Below are 15,851 nucleotides of genomic sequence, written 5' to 3'. Positions count from 1 at the left end.
CATGAGTATCACTTTATTTCATCATTTTCTTGGATAGTATTTTGTAACAGCCTTGATAATTTTTAAAAACTTTCTTTTACGATTCTTTTTTTTATCTTTAGAAATAATATTTTGCTAATGATGCCACACAGATCTTGCCTACATTTTCTAATATTCTTTAGCTGGATTTTCTCAGTCTTCTGGTCAGGCTGTCTGACGGTGGCATGTTTGGACATGAACCTCATGAAGGAGGTGAAGAAGTCGTTCCTACTGACATTGTATTGGAACTGCTTCCTGCCCATGGCATCCTCCTTTTCTTTTCATTCTTACCCCTCTTGCTGCATGATCCTGCGTGCTGCTGCTCCTGCTCCCAGCATGCCAACCCGGTGGGATGTACCTCTGACTGCGTGGTGCTGCTGTTGCCATTTCTAGCTCACCTATTTCTCTTTTAATTTTAACTTTTATTTTAGGTTCAGGGGTACATGTGCAGTTTTATTATATGGGTAAACTTGTGTCACAGGGGTTTATTGTACAGATTATTTTGTCACCCAGCCTAGTACCCAATAATTCTTTTTTGATCCTCTCCCTCCTCCCATCCTCCACCCTCAAGTAGGACCCAGTGTCTGTTGTCCCCCTCCATATGTCCATGTGCTCTCATCATTTAGCTCCCACTTACAAGTGTAGCTCACCTATTTCTAACATTCAGCTCAGGACCTTATTGTAAACGTTTGATTTGTGCCACAGCAGTGTTTCTCAAAATGTCCGATGTCAGTATATTTGTCTCCTCGGATGTTCCCCAAATATGCAAATTTCAAGAAGTCAGACCAGCTGGATCTGAATCATTTAGAGTTGGGTCTGCAATGTAAAAGTTAATAGGACTTTGATAAAAAGCATGAGGTATGCTGTACTTGTGAGTGAAAACATACTATGAGCAGTCAAACTAATCATTGCGTTTAATGAGCAATGTGAGGCAGTTAAGCTGCTGAGAAGAGAGGGGAAGGTGAACTTGAGGCACGGAACAGAAAAGTACTGCACTCTTGTCTAAGTAATTTAGTTATGCACCTATTCAACAAATGTTTATCAAGTCCCTATTATATTTTAGACACAGCTCAAGGAGCCAGGTATCTTACCATATGTGCTAGTGAATAAAATGAAAAGCATACTTCTCTTCATGGAACATGGAGTGAGCCTGAGGAGTGAGAAGATTAAGCGAATAATTTTACAATTTCCTTCAAGTAGTTTGGTAAGTTGCACAGCAACATTTCTGTCTATCTATCTATCTGTCTGTCTATCTATCTATCTATCAATCATCTATCTATCTATCATCTATCATCTATCTATTTATCTATCTATCTATGTAACTGTTTTACCTGAGTATAAACTTCTTCTCCAAAACAAGAGAACTAGCCAATATCTAAGGGTTGCTGCCCACACTATCATTTCCCAAGGGAAACAGCAACATGGAAAACTAAAATTTTTAGCTACAATGACTCAAATAGTTTTTCTAGGAGATGTCTGAAGTACAACCCTAATGCTATTTACGCAACTGAGATCACTATGTGTGGCTATTAATCCAGGAACGGCAATAAACACAGAACACCAGTCAGGAGTTAAACCTACCCTGGTGACTGTGAGAGCCTGCCAGTGCAACAGGTCAAGGGCAAAGGAACAAACATGGCTTTTTTATTCTTCAGTGCTCCATTATCTATAGTTTTAAAATATATTTAGTTGTATTGAGGTACCATTGATGTACAATAAAGTGTACAGTCTTACAATGATGTCTGTAAGTGTGAAACCACCACCACAATCAAAATTATGAAAATTTCCATCAATCCCAAATGTTTCCTCATGTTTCTTTGAAACTCATCTTCCCTTCGTTATAGCTCCAGATTCCAATATATACATAATCTAAATGTCACTGTATACTAGTTTGCATTTTCAAATATTTAATGCAAATGGAATCACACAGCCTGGCTTTCAAAAAAAGCGCAGCATAATGATTTTGAGAATTGTCCATGTTGTGTGTACCAACAGTTTATTTATTTTGTTGTGGTGAAAAAAGCACCATGAAAATATGGGTTTCTCAGTTCTACACAACATAAAATATAGCTTTTAACAAAGCTTTTGGGGTTTAGGACGTTATTGCTAACTGTGAGAACAACGTTTTACAGCAGAAGTCTAGAACTTCCTCAGTTTACATAGCTGAATAGTTTGTATTGCTCTGTACTATTTTTTCTTCTAAAGTTTCTAATATTCTGTTAAAATGTATCTTTAGCTCCAGAAGATTAATTTGGGAATTTTAATTTTTGATCTTTTGCTTCTGTCATCTTCAAACTAATGCTTTCCTTCACCTTCTTAAACAGATGTAATATACATTTAATAGCTTTCTTAATGTTTTGGCTACTACCTCTATAATCTCCATTATTTTTGAATCTGTTTCCAATAATTGATTTCCTTACCATGAGTTGAATATACTGACATTTTCTCATGTCTGCTAATTTTTTTATCAGATGCCAAACATTATGTATTCTGCATGGTTGAATGCTGAATACTCAGTATCCTTTTAAATATTGTAGAACTTTGTTGTGGAATTTGGTTATGTGAGTAGGAAATACTTGATCCTTAAGAGGTTTGCTTTTAAGCTTTGCAGATACAACAAAGTCTAGGGCTACCTCCGTGCCACTACTAAGGCAGTATCCTTTTCAGAACTTCACTTGATGCTTCTCGTGTAGGAGATATTTCTACTCTGACTTATAAGTACCTGAATTATTTGCAGGTCTTCTTGAGCTCTGAGGATTTCTCTACGTGCTCCTTTTTAGTGGTTGTTTCCCTGGCTCTGTTTCTTTTCATCCATGACCTGTTCACTATTCAGCTAAAGACTTGAGAGGAACTCTCTTTGGATCTCCAGAGTTCTCTCCACAGTTTTCTCCCCTTTGGTACTCTAGCATGCGATCTCTGGATGTCTGGGCTTATTGAGCTCTGAACTTCGTGTTCTCAACTCTGGGGAACCTCTGGCCTTTTCTAGTGTTTCTACTCCGCATCAGTGTTACTGCTGCTTGTAATCTCTCTGCAATCGGTTAGCTCAGCCAATTCTGTGGTTCATCCCAGGTACTTCCATTCTCTCAGGAGTAAATGTCCTGTATTATCTATTGTCCACTATGTGAAAACTCTTGTTTCACATGTTTTGTCTAGTTTGTTGGTTATTTAAGGTGAGGTGATAAATATACTCTATTTTACTACATCATGGAGAGAGGTAGAATTCTCAACATTATGTTTGAAAATTAATTTGTTAAAATTTCTCCTCTGTTTAGTGAAATAGACTTTGCAAGAAAGAAAACATTTCACACATACGTTCCTACCTACTTCAAAAAATTTAAACACAGAGATTTTAGTAATGGCTGATTTATTAAAACATCAGTTATATTCATCAGTTAAACATCACAAGATTTGTTAGCAAATTCAACCAAATATCCCTTTAGACAGATGATAATAAACAAATGACAGTTATATATAACATAAATGAATTTCATAATGTTGAACCAAAAAGCTATGTACAAAAGAATTTATATTGTGTGAGTCCATGCGTGCACATATCAAAAACATGCAAGAGTAATCTATGGTATTAGAAGGTATAATCACAGTTCATTTGTACACACACACACAAATGTGATGATCATACAATAAGAAACTTCTTGGGTGCTGGTAATGTATTTCTCAATATACCTTGCAAATATTTTCTCCAGTTATTTTTAGCTTATGTGGATTTGTTATATTTTAGTTGTATGAGAAATTTTCATTTGTAGCTGGTAAAATTTATAGATATTATATCTTTTTCTATTTTAGCATTGAATTCTTCTAAAATATTTTAGATTCAATTTTTTATAATTGTATTTAAATATTTGCTCCATCATAGCAAAAATCTGTGCTCCAACAACATATGTTTTGAAAGCAGGAGTGAGATATCCTTTCTATTACATGTTTTTTGTTTTGTTTCGTTTTGTTTTTTTGCCTATAGAAAGCAGCTACTTGGTTCAAAACCATTTTTTATATCTTAATTTTATAGACAGATTCTTGCTTTCTTGCCCAGACTGGAATGCTTCAGTCTAACAATTCAGATGCTTATCTCCTATGGAAACACCTTCAAAAACACACCCAGAAATAGTTTGCTAGCTATCTGAGCATCCCTTAGCCCAGTCAAGTTGACATACAAAGTTAACCATCACAGTGATAAATTAAATGCTTCTGGAGCATTTTACACTGTGTAAACATACAGATATATATGAGGCAATACTATATACATACAGTATGTGGATGTGTATATACAGATCTGCATATATATTATATAGACAAACACAGATACTATAGATATATTATATATATATATAATTGACTCATGTGTTATGCTAGTTATGAGTTATGCTAGTTTCCAAGATTCATTAAATAGTTCTATTGTACTCTTTGTCTATTTTATTGTATTAGATGACTTTCAGGAAGGATGGTATGTTACTGTGTTAGTTTAGCTAAATATCTAATCAGTTTAAATGAACTTGATTTTACAAAATTATCTTCATTGCTTATAAACGCATGTACTTATGAAAAACCAAAATCCACTTTAAAAAACTTTTCTTTATCAAAAAATGATCTAAAAAAGGATGGAAATCCGGGAGATAAAAGAATAAAATTTACAAAGAATCCCAGTGTCTTCTTAAAGGTACAATATGATTTTTTTTAATCAAAAGGCCCTAATTCAAGTTTTGTGAAGTGTTACATGAGGGTTTAGCTGTGTGATTCCTGATAAAGTCAGTGATCCTCATGGACTATAATGGGAATCACACAGCTACAACCCCAGGAATCACTTTGCACATTCAGTTATGTCTATAAAACTGTTTAGGCAATTTAGATATTATTTTGCTTCAGTAAGAAGAAATAATTTAGTGTTTCTAAAAGCTTTTAGTCTCCATCAAAAAGCACAGACTAAAACAGTTTAATATAATTTTAAAGAAAGAAATGATCAACATAATTAAATGTTGTGAAAATGTTTTGGCACTACTTAATTTCATATCATGTAATAAAATGAAGAAATGTAGTACAATGACATGAACATTTAAATGAGAACGCAGCATCTACCATGAATACCTGGTCTGGTGACTCCAGAGTCAAAGTACTTTTGGAATTTTATTATTTTCATCATTTGTCATCTTTTCCATGCAAATAACAGTGATCATAAAACAATGGTACATTCCCTTAGAAAATTCAGAGGGGAAAAAGAGAAAAAATAAATCCGGTGTTTAAAGTTTATTCATTTATAAATAAAAAATTGGGCAAGTTCGTATCTAATTTATCAAATATCTTTTACTCCTTTTCAATTTTACTGTATTTCTTTCTTTTTATTTTCTCACAACACACACATATGCTCACACCCAAGCACCTATGCACACACATGAATGACTGTGAAGATACCCAAAAACTTTTATTTCTATATATTCTGGTAGCTAAGAGGGTTTTTCTAAAGCAAGATTTCTCAAAAGGAAATCTATCCCAGACCACTTTATACATAAGTAGGCATCAATAACAGCCTAACCTCTTTGTATGTCAATTTTCTCTAATCTGTAAAATAGGGATACTATTTGATCTATATCGTAGCATTATTATGAAGAATACATGTGTTAACGTGTGGAACAGAACTTTTACATATTATAAGATCTCTAAATAAAAGCTAATACATTTAGATTATTTACATCCACATTTCAACTAGACATTTTACATTATGCATACTTTGCCTAAGGGTAGTGGTAAGGTATTTAAAAATCTGGACACTAATCATAAGCATCAAACATTGTGCTTGACATTATGTTGTGCATTCTGTAAGTGTGCTATAAATTTGTACATATTAATATGCTTATTTTGACAATGAGGAAACAAGTGCATAATAGTTAAGTGTGTTATTGAAGGTCATGAACTTAGTTACTGGTAGAGCTGTAAATAAGACTTTGATTTTCTGGCAGCATATTAATTCATGCCAAAACAATTTTGTATATGTTGGATAGGTGCTGCACAAAAGCTCTGAACAAAGATAATAAGGTCCCTTCTCTGATACTTCTCATGTTGCAGCAAGAAGTGAGAAAAAACAAATATGTTAATAAATACAAAAAATATTTAACAATGATAATTTTCCAAAGAAAATAAAATGAGTTAATTTAGAAGAAATAAATAGATAAAGAAGGGTTATTTTAGATTAGAGTTACCAGGAAAAAGCTGTTAGCAGAGTTAACGTGTGAACTGAGAAGTTAATGATGTGAGGGACTTCTCAGTCGATCTAGGGGTGAGAGTGCAGGGTCAGGTTTCAAGACAATGAGAACTATAAGAATAAAGACCTTGGTGAGAGAAATAGTGGGATTAAGGATGCCAGCTTGAGTGAGTGAGTGAATACTAGGGATTATTGGGAGCCCGGTAGAGTGGCTCAGGCTTATAATCCCAGCACTTTAGCAGGCTGAGGTGGAAGGACTGCTTCAACCCAGGAGTCCAAGACCAATCTGGGCAACACAGGGAGACCCATCTCTACAGGAAATTAACAGCAACAACAAAAAAAAGATTACTGGGAAGGGAAAGAAAATGATTGGGAATTGAATCAACTATAATAAGTTGATTTTGGACAAGTTAAGTATGCAATATCTGAATAGATTATTTAAATGGAAACATCGGATTGGGAATTGAAATATACGTGTGATGCGTAAGAGCAAAGTTATCTTTGAATGTATGATGTTAATTTCATTGATGGCACTGAATGAGAGAACTCATACAAAGAAGTGCAGGTGGAGAAAAGAAGAGGGCACTGGGCCAAGCTTTGGGGTACTCTAAATTTTAACAATAATTTTTTCAAATGATCAGCAAAATAGAGATGAGGCAGTTGGATCTAGACAGAAAACAGATCATATTGTCATAAAAGCTAAATGAAACTTTTTTTTCTCAAAGAGATAAGAGAGATCATGCCTACAAGAAGCAGTTAAATGGTCAAGGATGATGAACATAGAAGATAGTTTACAACACGGATTTTAGTGGAATGATGTGGTAAGAGGTCTGATTTCTCTGGATTAAGGGAGCACAAGGAAGTAGGAAATTAGAGGGTGTTGTTTGGGACAACTCTTCCAACAGGTATTCTAGAACAGGAGCAGAGACCTGCTTTAGTGGCAAGTAAAGAAAGGCTATGCATTAAATGTGAAAACATATTAGTAAAAGTAATAGACCATGTTAGCTAATAAAAATGATCAAATAGAAAAAGTTAATGTGATGATGCAGGAGAAAGACAGTAAGTGGAAGAGCAAAATATTTAAGATGATTAGAATATATTGAATCTTGGACACAAAGAAAGGGGTTGGCCTTAGATTATCAGGAATGTATTATTCACTTGAAGAGGAGGAAAAGAAGAGAGTGATAGTCTAGTTACAGCTGTTAGGCTCATTTAGGATGTTTTCTAACACCAACCACCAATTGTCTGAGACACCAAGTACGTGCCCTATGAATTATTGATAGTTGAATTCTGACACTATAATTGGAGTTAGAATCAGACTCAACAAGTCAAGGGCTCGGTATCAAAAGAGTACCCCCACTTCAGAGGCCAATCACAAGTCCAGGTCATTTATACTTCTGACTGCCTAGCTATAAAATGAGGGTTCTTGCAATCTCCTCCTCAGCTTCCATAATTTGCTAGAATGGTTCACAGAAATCAGAATAGCATTTTACTTACATTTACTGGTTTATTATAAAAGATATTATAAAAGACACAGATGCACAGCCAGATGAAAATTATATAGGGTGAAGGTCTGGAAGGATCCCAGTGCGAGAACTTCTGTCCCTTTGAGTTGAGGTGCACCACCTTTCTAGAACATGGATGCATTCACTAACTCAGAAGTACATCAAATCTTGCTGTCCAAGAATTTTTGCAGAGTGTAATCCCCTGCTCTCCACATTCCTTCCCAGAATTGGTAGGTGAGGGAAAAACTTTCAGCTGTCTCTTCACTTGGTCTTTCTGGTGACAAGCCTCATTTGGTTTTATCAACGGGCCCCACACTAAGTCACCTCAATGACAAAAATTCAGGTATGATCAAAGTGGAATTTTTAGACATAACAAAAGACATTTCTATTACTCAGGAAATTTCCAAGGTTTGGGGTGCTCTGGGCCAGGAACCAGAGGCAAAGACCAAATATATTTCTTATTAATACCATAGCTGATATATTTGCACTATGGGATTACAGAAAAAACATTTAATTATATCCCTGTTCTTAAGAGTAAAGTGAAGTTGTTGAATTGCTTTGGTGGGTTAGACATCGAAGGAGGTAAGAGAATGTACAAAATATTTGTTTAGCCAACTAAGAAAGTAAACATACTCATTGAAATGAAGCAGAATTCCTGTAAAATGTCAAGTGCATGAGCTAAATCAAAGTATCAGATAATCAGTATTACTTGAATCAGGGATGAAGATAATGTTAAAAATTTCAAGTAATTGGTAATTAAAGGGGCTCAAAAAATTAAAGAGAGATCTAGGACATTGGGGACAACTCCCTAGGTCCTGTCTCTCCACATCAGACATGCGCTATCTGGCCCAGAATAACAAACTGAGTTTCTAATTATGTCTGCAAATCATTTCACACAGAAAGCAGAATTTTAGGGAATGAAATGTATGCATTTTATATTTCAGACAATTGTGTAGGTTATGATATTATTCAGAAAGCTCCATTTCAGAGATTCTGGGGTTTATTTAGTATAAGAAATCCTTTGGGGAGGGAGCATCTTGGTAAGTTTATTCAATAGATAATGGTCTTTTCTCCTAACAAATATTTATCTGGAAGTTCAGTTGCCAAGGGCCTGGATCTGTGCCTACTTCTCTTCCTTTTCCCTCAAAGGGGTTCCACCACCCTCCCAAAAGGAGTAAGACAAACATAGACCAACTGTTTTAACTCCTGATTTTTCAGTGCTTATCTTCAATTTGTGCACTTAGTGGTTTTTAAATGAGAGAAGTCATTAAGATTTTGCTGTTGTTTGTTTTGTAAGAGGAGTAGGGTTAATGGACTTGAAGCTTTGAAAAGGTTTAGAAAATATTAGCATGGGGATAACAGAGAAAAATGCCTAGGAGGTAGTGGTCTAGTAGTGGAGTGATAAAAGCCAAAACTTTAAAAATGGTATAGTTATTGGTAACAAAAAAATTAAGATATGAAAGTGGAAGGTAGAAGTAAAATACACAAGAATACTGTAGAAGGTTAGTGAAAATTGAGAATCTGATTGAAGAGAAAGATACATATATTCTTCAGTTAAAACTTAACTGCTATAGAGAAGTTAAAGTGGCATGCATTTACATTGAACTCTTGTGAAATATTTTGTGAGTTAAGTGTCTGAAAACTATTGTGTTCAGTGTTATTATTCTAAAGGCATAGACCTTTTAGGGCTGAACCATGTTTTTTGCTAATGAAATCTACCTTTTAATGTTTATTCATAAGGTCCTAATTAATTGTCAAGTGCAATCCATCAAAACAAATTGAGATACATTTGCAGAACATTGTGCAGAATCTGACCTTCACTAAATTTTACCTAGCTAAATCTTCTCTATACTCCTTTGAAAATTCCATCATTAAGCCAAACGTGTTTCCCAGTTGGCTTGGATGTCAAGGAAAACTATAATGTGAGCAATTGAATAAGTTTAAATTATATATTTAATAATCAACCCTCTTCTACTCAACAGCCAACTCTGGCAGTCCTACAATTACTAAGAATTAATAGTGGGGATAACATTATTTGCTCCCCATAGAACTAGAAGATTTTCTCCCTTTTAATGAAGTAAAAAACAACTAGGTTAGAATCTGAGCATGACACATACATGCATTTCATACCCATGACATAACCACACCATCAAAAGAATAGAAAAGAGTATGGGGCTATATGTTATAATTGGTGAAATCTTCCAATAGCAAAAAAGTTACACCAGGCCTACTGAGTTAATAATAAAAATATATCAATTAAGTTGTATGACAAATACCTATTGAACTTAAGAACAGCTTAGGTAATTCTAGTAAAGCAGAAATAATTTTGACCAGTAAAGCATTCTGGATACTATTTTAAGTAGTTTGGCATTAATTGCAGATTAAAGTATGTGATAGTAAATTAGGCAGTTCAGATTATTAAAAATGTCCTGTTTTCCCCCAGTGCTGAATTAACCTATAAAGTATAAACTGCATGTTTACTTGCTTCACCTGTAAATATTCAGTATTAAGTACTGAACTAATTATTGATCAGGTATCCTAGGAAAAGAAAAATGATTAAGACAGTAACTATTAACATATTTATATTTACATAATTTGCAATGTCCTGGGAAGAGAGACAAGTATAATATTAGCAATATAACATCTGTAGATAACATCACAGATTTTAATGGAAAAAAAAAACAGTCATGGTGGAAGCTCAGATCACAGCAAGATCAACGCTCTTAGAGTCTTGAAGAACTATTTATTTTAGGAAATGGTGCCTGTATGTAAGATTAAACTTTGTTAGCAAAATTCCCTGAGCCAGTCAAAACATGGAGGGAGTTATACAGTCATGTGCAACATAGTGATAGACTGCATGTACAATGTGTTCCCATCAGATTATAATGGAGCTAAAAAATTCCAATTGCTCAGTGACATAAAAGCCATCATAAAGTCCATCTGAAATAGATTACTCAATGTTTTGTGATGATGCTGGTGTACACAAACCTACTGGGCTGCCAGAGGTGTCAAAATATTGTAAGTACAAGTATATAAAATATGTAATACTTGATAATGATAATAAATGATTATGTTAATGGTTTGTGTATTTACTATCGTTTTTATCATTATTTTACACTGTACTCCTCTATTTATTTAAAAAAAAAGATAACTGAAAAACTAGGCAGATTCTTCAGGTGGTATTCCAGAAGACATTGCGGCTCCATGCGTGTTATTGACCTAAAGGCCTTCCAATGAGAAAAGCTGTGGGCGTGGAAGACAGTGATATTGATGTCCTAACCCTGTGTACGCCTAGGCTAATGCATGTCGTTGTGTCTTAGGTTTCTGCAACAAAAGTTTAAAAAGTAAAAATAAAGAATAAAAAATATTAGAAATAGAAAAAAAGCTTATAGAATACGGATATAAAAAGGGAAATATTTCGTATAGCTGCAAAAAGTGTTTGTGTTTTTAGCTAAGAGCTACTACAGGAGTCAAAAATTAAAAAAAATAAATAAAAATGTTTAGTACTTTGGAAGGCTGAGGCGGGCGGATTTCCTGAGCTCAGAAGTTAGAGCTTCTGAGCAACATGGTGAAACCCCGTCTCTACTAAAATACAAAAAATTAGACGGGCATGGCGGTGTGCGCCTGTAATCCCAGCTACTTAGGAGGCTGAGGCAGAAATGCTTGAACCCGGGAGGCAGAGGTTGCAGTGAGCCTAGATCGCACCACTGCACTCCAGCCTGGGCAACAGCGAGGCTACATCTCCAAAAAAATAAAAACAAATAAAAATGTTTTTTAATGTTTAATTTTTTAAGCAAAAACGTTACGGTAAGCTAAGATTAAGTTATCAATGAAGAAAAATTTATTTTTGAAATATTTAGAGTAGCCTTAGTGTATAGTGTTCGTAAAGTCTACAGTAGTGCCCAGTTATATCCAAGGACTTCACATTCACTCACCGCTCACTCATTGACTCACCCAGAGCAACTTCCAGTCCTGCAAGCTCCATTCATGGTAAGTTTCCTATACAGAGGTTTTAAAAAAATCTTTTATATCGTATTTTTACTATACCTTCTCTATGTTTAGATACACAAATACCATTGTGTTATAGTTGTAATGGTTTGTATCTTCGTGCAATACAACATTGTGTACATTCGGTATCGGTATTCAGTACTGTAACATGCCATACACGTTTGTAGCCTAGGAGCAATAGGCTATACTCTATAGCCTAGGTGTGTATGTAGTACCATATACCATGAAGACTTGTATAAGTACACTCTATGTTGTTCACACAGTGATGAAATTACCTAAGGATACGTTTCTCAGAACATATCCCTTAACATTGTAAGGCAATGCATGATTTATGTCAGGTTGAGACAATGTGAACTGATTCCCAGAGTGTACATGAAATGTTTAGGGTGATAATATTAAGAGGGTGGGTTGGGCCCATAATTTCAAGCATTATGAAATATACTCATTAAATTGTTTTATATCCATTTTAAATATCATCACAAGTCAGAGAGAAATAAGATGCCTACAGAAAATTGTAGAATTCTGTAAGTAGTCAAAATAATGTTTCCTTCTTTTCTAGATATAATAAATGTTATTTATTTTATAAATGATATTATAAAAGTAAATTATGCCTTAAAACATTTAATTAAATATTTACAAATGTGCTTCTCCTTAATGAAACAATAAGATTGTGGGAAAACAGCATTCTACCATTTTTATAGTTAACACCATTAGGAAAAATGAAATGTGACTAGCAATTGCAGCAAGGCAAGGTATTAAGGGTGCAAGGCAAAGCAAAAGAGGGAATTGCTCAAATGTAGAAATAACACTTCTTCATAGAAAGTCAAATGTTACACTTTTTCAATATACAGAATATATTACTCTAATATAAAATAATTGTATTCTTTGATTCAAATATCAGAAATAGGTATATTAAATCTGTAAGCTTAGAAATTGAAGGGAAAATTGATCCAGATAATTGATCATTTTGACACTGAAAGAAATAGGATTTTAAGGAAATATTCATTCATTAAAGGATTCAGATTCTGAAGGGTATTGATAACTGTTTAAAATAAAATGAATATCTATGAAACAGTTCCAGTGCTAGGTTGGCAATAAAAGGAAGAATTCAATAGAGCAAGATTTATCACCAGAATGAGGAAGATCATTGACAGGAAGGCAATGGAAATATAATTGTGTTAGATGGTGTAATAATAAAAACGTAATAAAAAGGTCAAAGGCTTATAGGCTCATAAAACATTTTGAAAGGTGAACAATTCATATTCTATTAGCCAGACAAGAAAAAATGTGTATATGATATAGCTACTTTTCCCCATAGTTTAGGAAAATGTTCTTTGCTAACCCATGCAAAGCTTAAGAGATTTGTATGCTAGAACATTATCCTGCAAACCTATTTCTTCTCTGATAGAAATGAAGGCAACATTGTTTACCAATAGATGTTGATAAAATATAAGAAAGTCCTAGCCTACTATAATATTGTATTATAATTTTTATTCTGTATTTTTGATGCATTATCCTGACCACAATGGTGGTTAGCAAATATTTTCTTTTGTTTTATTACTAGCAGTAAAGAATTTCAGTCCTAGGGCAAATTCACATGGAAATTTATTATAAGGATAACTCCTAAACTTAGCTAAATAATTTTAGATATTTAAGGTTAATACTAACAGTAGCATAGAAAGACTATGAACAGTGATGCCACAGGAAAATCTATTTGGCTTCCCCACTGTCACTTACACACACACACACACACATATAACATTACATGCTCATCATATATACTTTATTTTGTGTCTTATATATTATATTTCATGCGTTCAAAGTGACAGAATAAGTCAGTAATTAATTCCAAGAATAATAAACTCCTAGAAAGCAATAATACGAAAATAAATAACAAGTGAAAACTGGAAAAATAAAAAGTCATGAAAAGACGTTCATAGAAGAGGAAACACCAATTGCCGAAAAAAAAAAGATATGAAGAAAGGCTAAACCTCTTTGATTTTAAGGGATATGAACATCAAAATTGCTTTTCAAGTAAGATTTTACATGCAGTCCATTGGCAGAAATTCAGTCTGACAACACCAAATATTGGAGAAGATGTGGATCAGTAGGATTATTTGGTCATTGTGAAGGGATAGGAAGTGCTGAACACTTTAAAAACAAAATTGGTACTGTTTTTCACATTGGGAACATCTGTACCAAAGGACAAGGACAATAATGTTTATAGCTTTGATCTGTTGGTGGTAGTTTAAAAACTAATTATCTGAAAACAATCAAAATGTCTGTTGATAGGAAAAATGTATACATAAATTGTATATTCACACAATGGCATATATTACAGTAGGTGCAATTATGCAATGATATGAAAGAATCCTAGTAACTTAACCGTGAGTTGCCAAAAAGAAAATCCTGAAGTAATAACACGATATTTTATAATGTCCAATCAAAACTAAGCTTATATCATTAAATCATACATATATTTGTACTAAAACTATAAAAATTTAAATAGGAAAGAAATCATGGTGTCCTCAGACAGGAAAACATCTGTGGAGAAGGTAGATTGAAGATTTAGGGAGAAAACCATGAATAGACATAAGAAACAGGTCATTTCATTGTTGTTTGGTTGGAAAGTCAGTTTATTCATGTGAATCATGCTATAGTAAGTTCTTAATTGAATCGTTTGTTTACTTTTTAAAATAACAAAAGGCCATATATGGAAAAAAAATAAGCTTAATGTAATTCAGTGTATCAGGAACAAAAACAATCACCATAATAAAACCTGTGATATAAATTCATATTGTATGTATAATTATTAGGTAAATAAATAGTGAATAGAAGAGCCAAATTTGTCAACAATATTTTTAAGTTGTTTTAGTCTATAAAAGTAAAATGTACGAGTAGGCCTCCAAGTGTCATGGCTCCATTTTTCTATAAATCAAATTCCTCAAACTTTCTTAACTCCACATTCTGCATATAGAAAATTGGCATAATTATGTCAATTTGCATAGTTATTTGGGGAGATTAATTGCAATTATATGTGTGAAAAAAATGGGGAAGTATATTTCCTCAATAAATACTAACCTTAAAACTCCTAATGGTGGCAGACTTTCCCCTCTACTAATATTACCTGGAGATGTTCCATATTAAAATCAGATGTTTTGGATTAGCAACAGACACTATCTATTATGTAAGCTAATCTTTCTGATCATGTCCTCAGAAGAAAGTCACAGACAGCCCAGTTGTTTGTAGTGGGTATCATACCACATGCAGTGCTGTAGAAGTTCTTATTTTTTACTGAACATTAATGTTACCAATATTCACCTAAAATGTTGCATGTCTCTTTAGTTCATTCTATTTTTATTGCTATATTATCAATCATTGTATTATATACCGAGATATGTTTTCACTTTCCTGTCAGTAGGCATTTTGTTTGTTTTCAAGCTTTTTAATATTAATAACATTATTACCATAATAACAATTTCCTGTTAATGTCTTCTGTTCTTTATGTGCAAAACATTCTCTTGAGTGTTTACCTCAAAGAATGCAGGCCAGAAGTTATAAACATATTTATCATATAATGTAACTTTTTTCCATTTTGTTCTGTCCATTTTGACTCCTACCAGAAATGTGTAATAGATATGATTAATTTACATGCTTTCCCTTGTGTGTTTTTCTCATATTTCTTATTTAGCAAATTGAATATGAACAAGATAGTATTGCATTATAGTCTTTATTTGCATTTTCTTGTTTAATAGTAAAGTTGAACCTTTATTTTAAAATCTGTTAGTTATAACTGTTTCACCTGTGAAATTCCTGTTCATTTTTCTACCAATTTGTCCATTGGATATGTATGCTTTCAAATTGGTTTTACAGGATTTATGAATATTACTTCTTTGTTGGTTACAGATGTTATGAATATATCTCCTAGTTATTATCTTATAGTTTTAAGGTGTAATTTTATAAAACAAAGTTTTAAATTTTAATGTAGTTAAATGTATCAATCTTTGTGTCTTGTCTAAGCAATTACTTCTTTCTTGATAAACCAATGCACCTGTATATTCTTAAATTTGTTAAGTTTACTCGTGATATATAAAACAGCTATAGTTAATTTT

Source organism: Pan troglodytes, chromosome 3, assembly GCF_028858775.2.
Source record: "Pan troglodytes isolate AG18354 chromosome 3, NHGRI_mPanTro3-v2.0_pri, whole genome shotgun sequence".
Lineage (NCBI taxonomy): Eukaryota > Metazoa > Chordata > Mammalia > Primates > Hominidae > Pan > Pan troglodytes.
Note: the sequence above shows the minus strand (reverse complement) of the source record.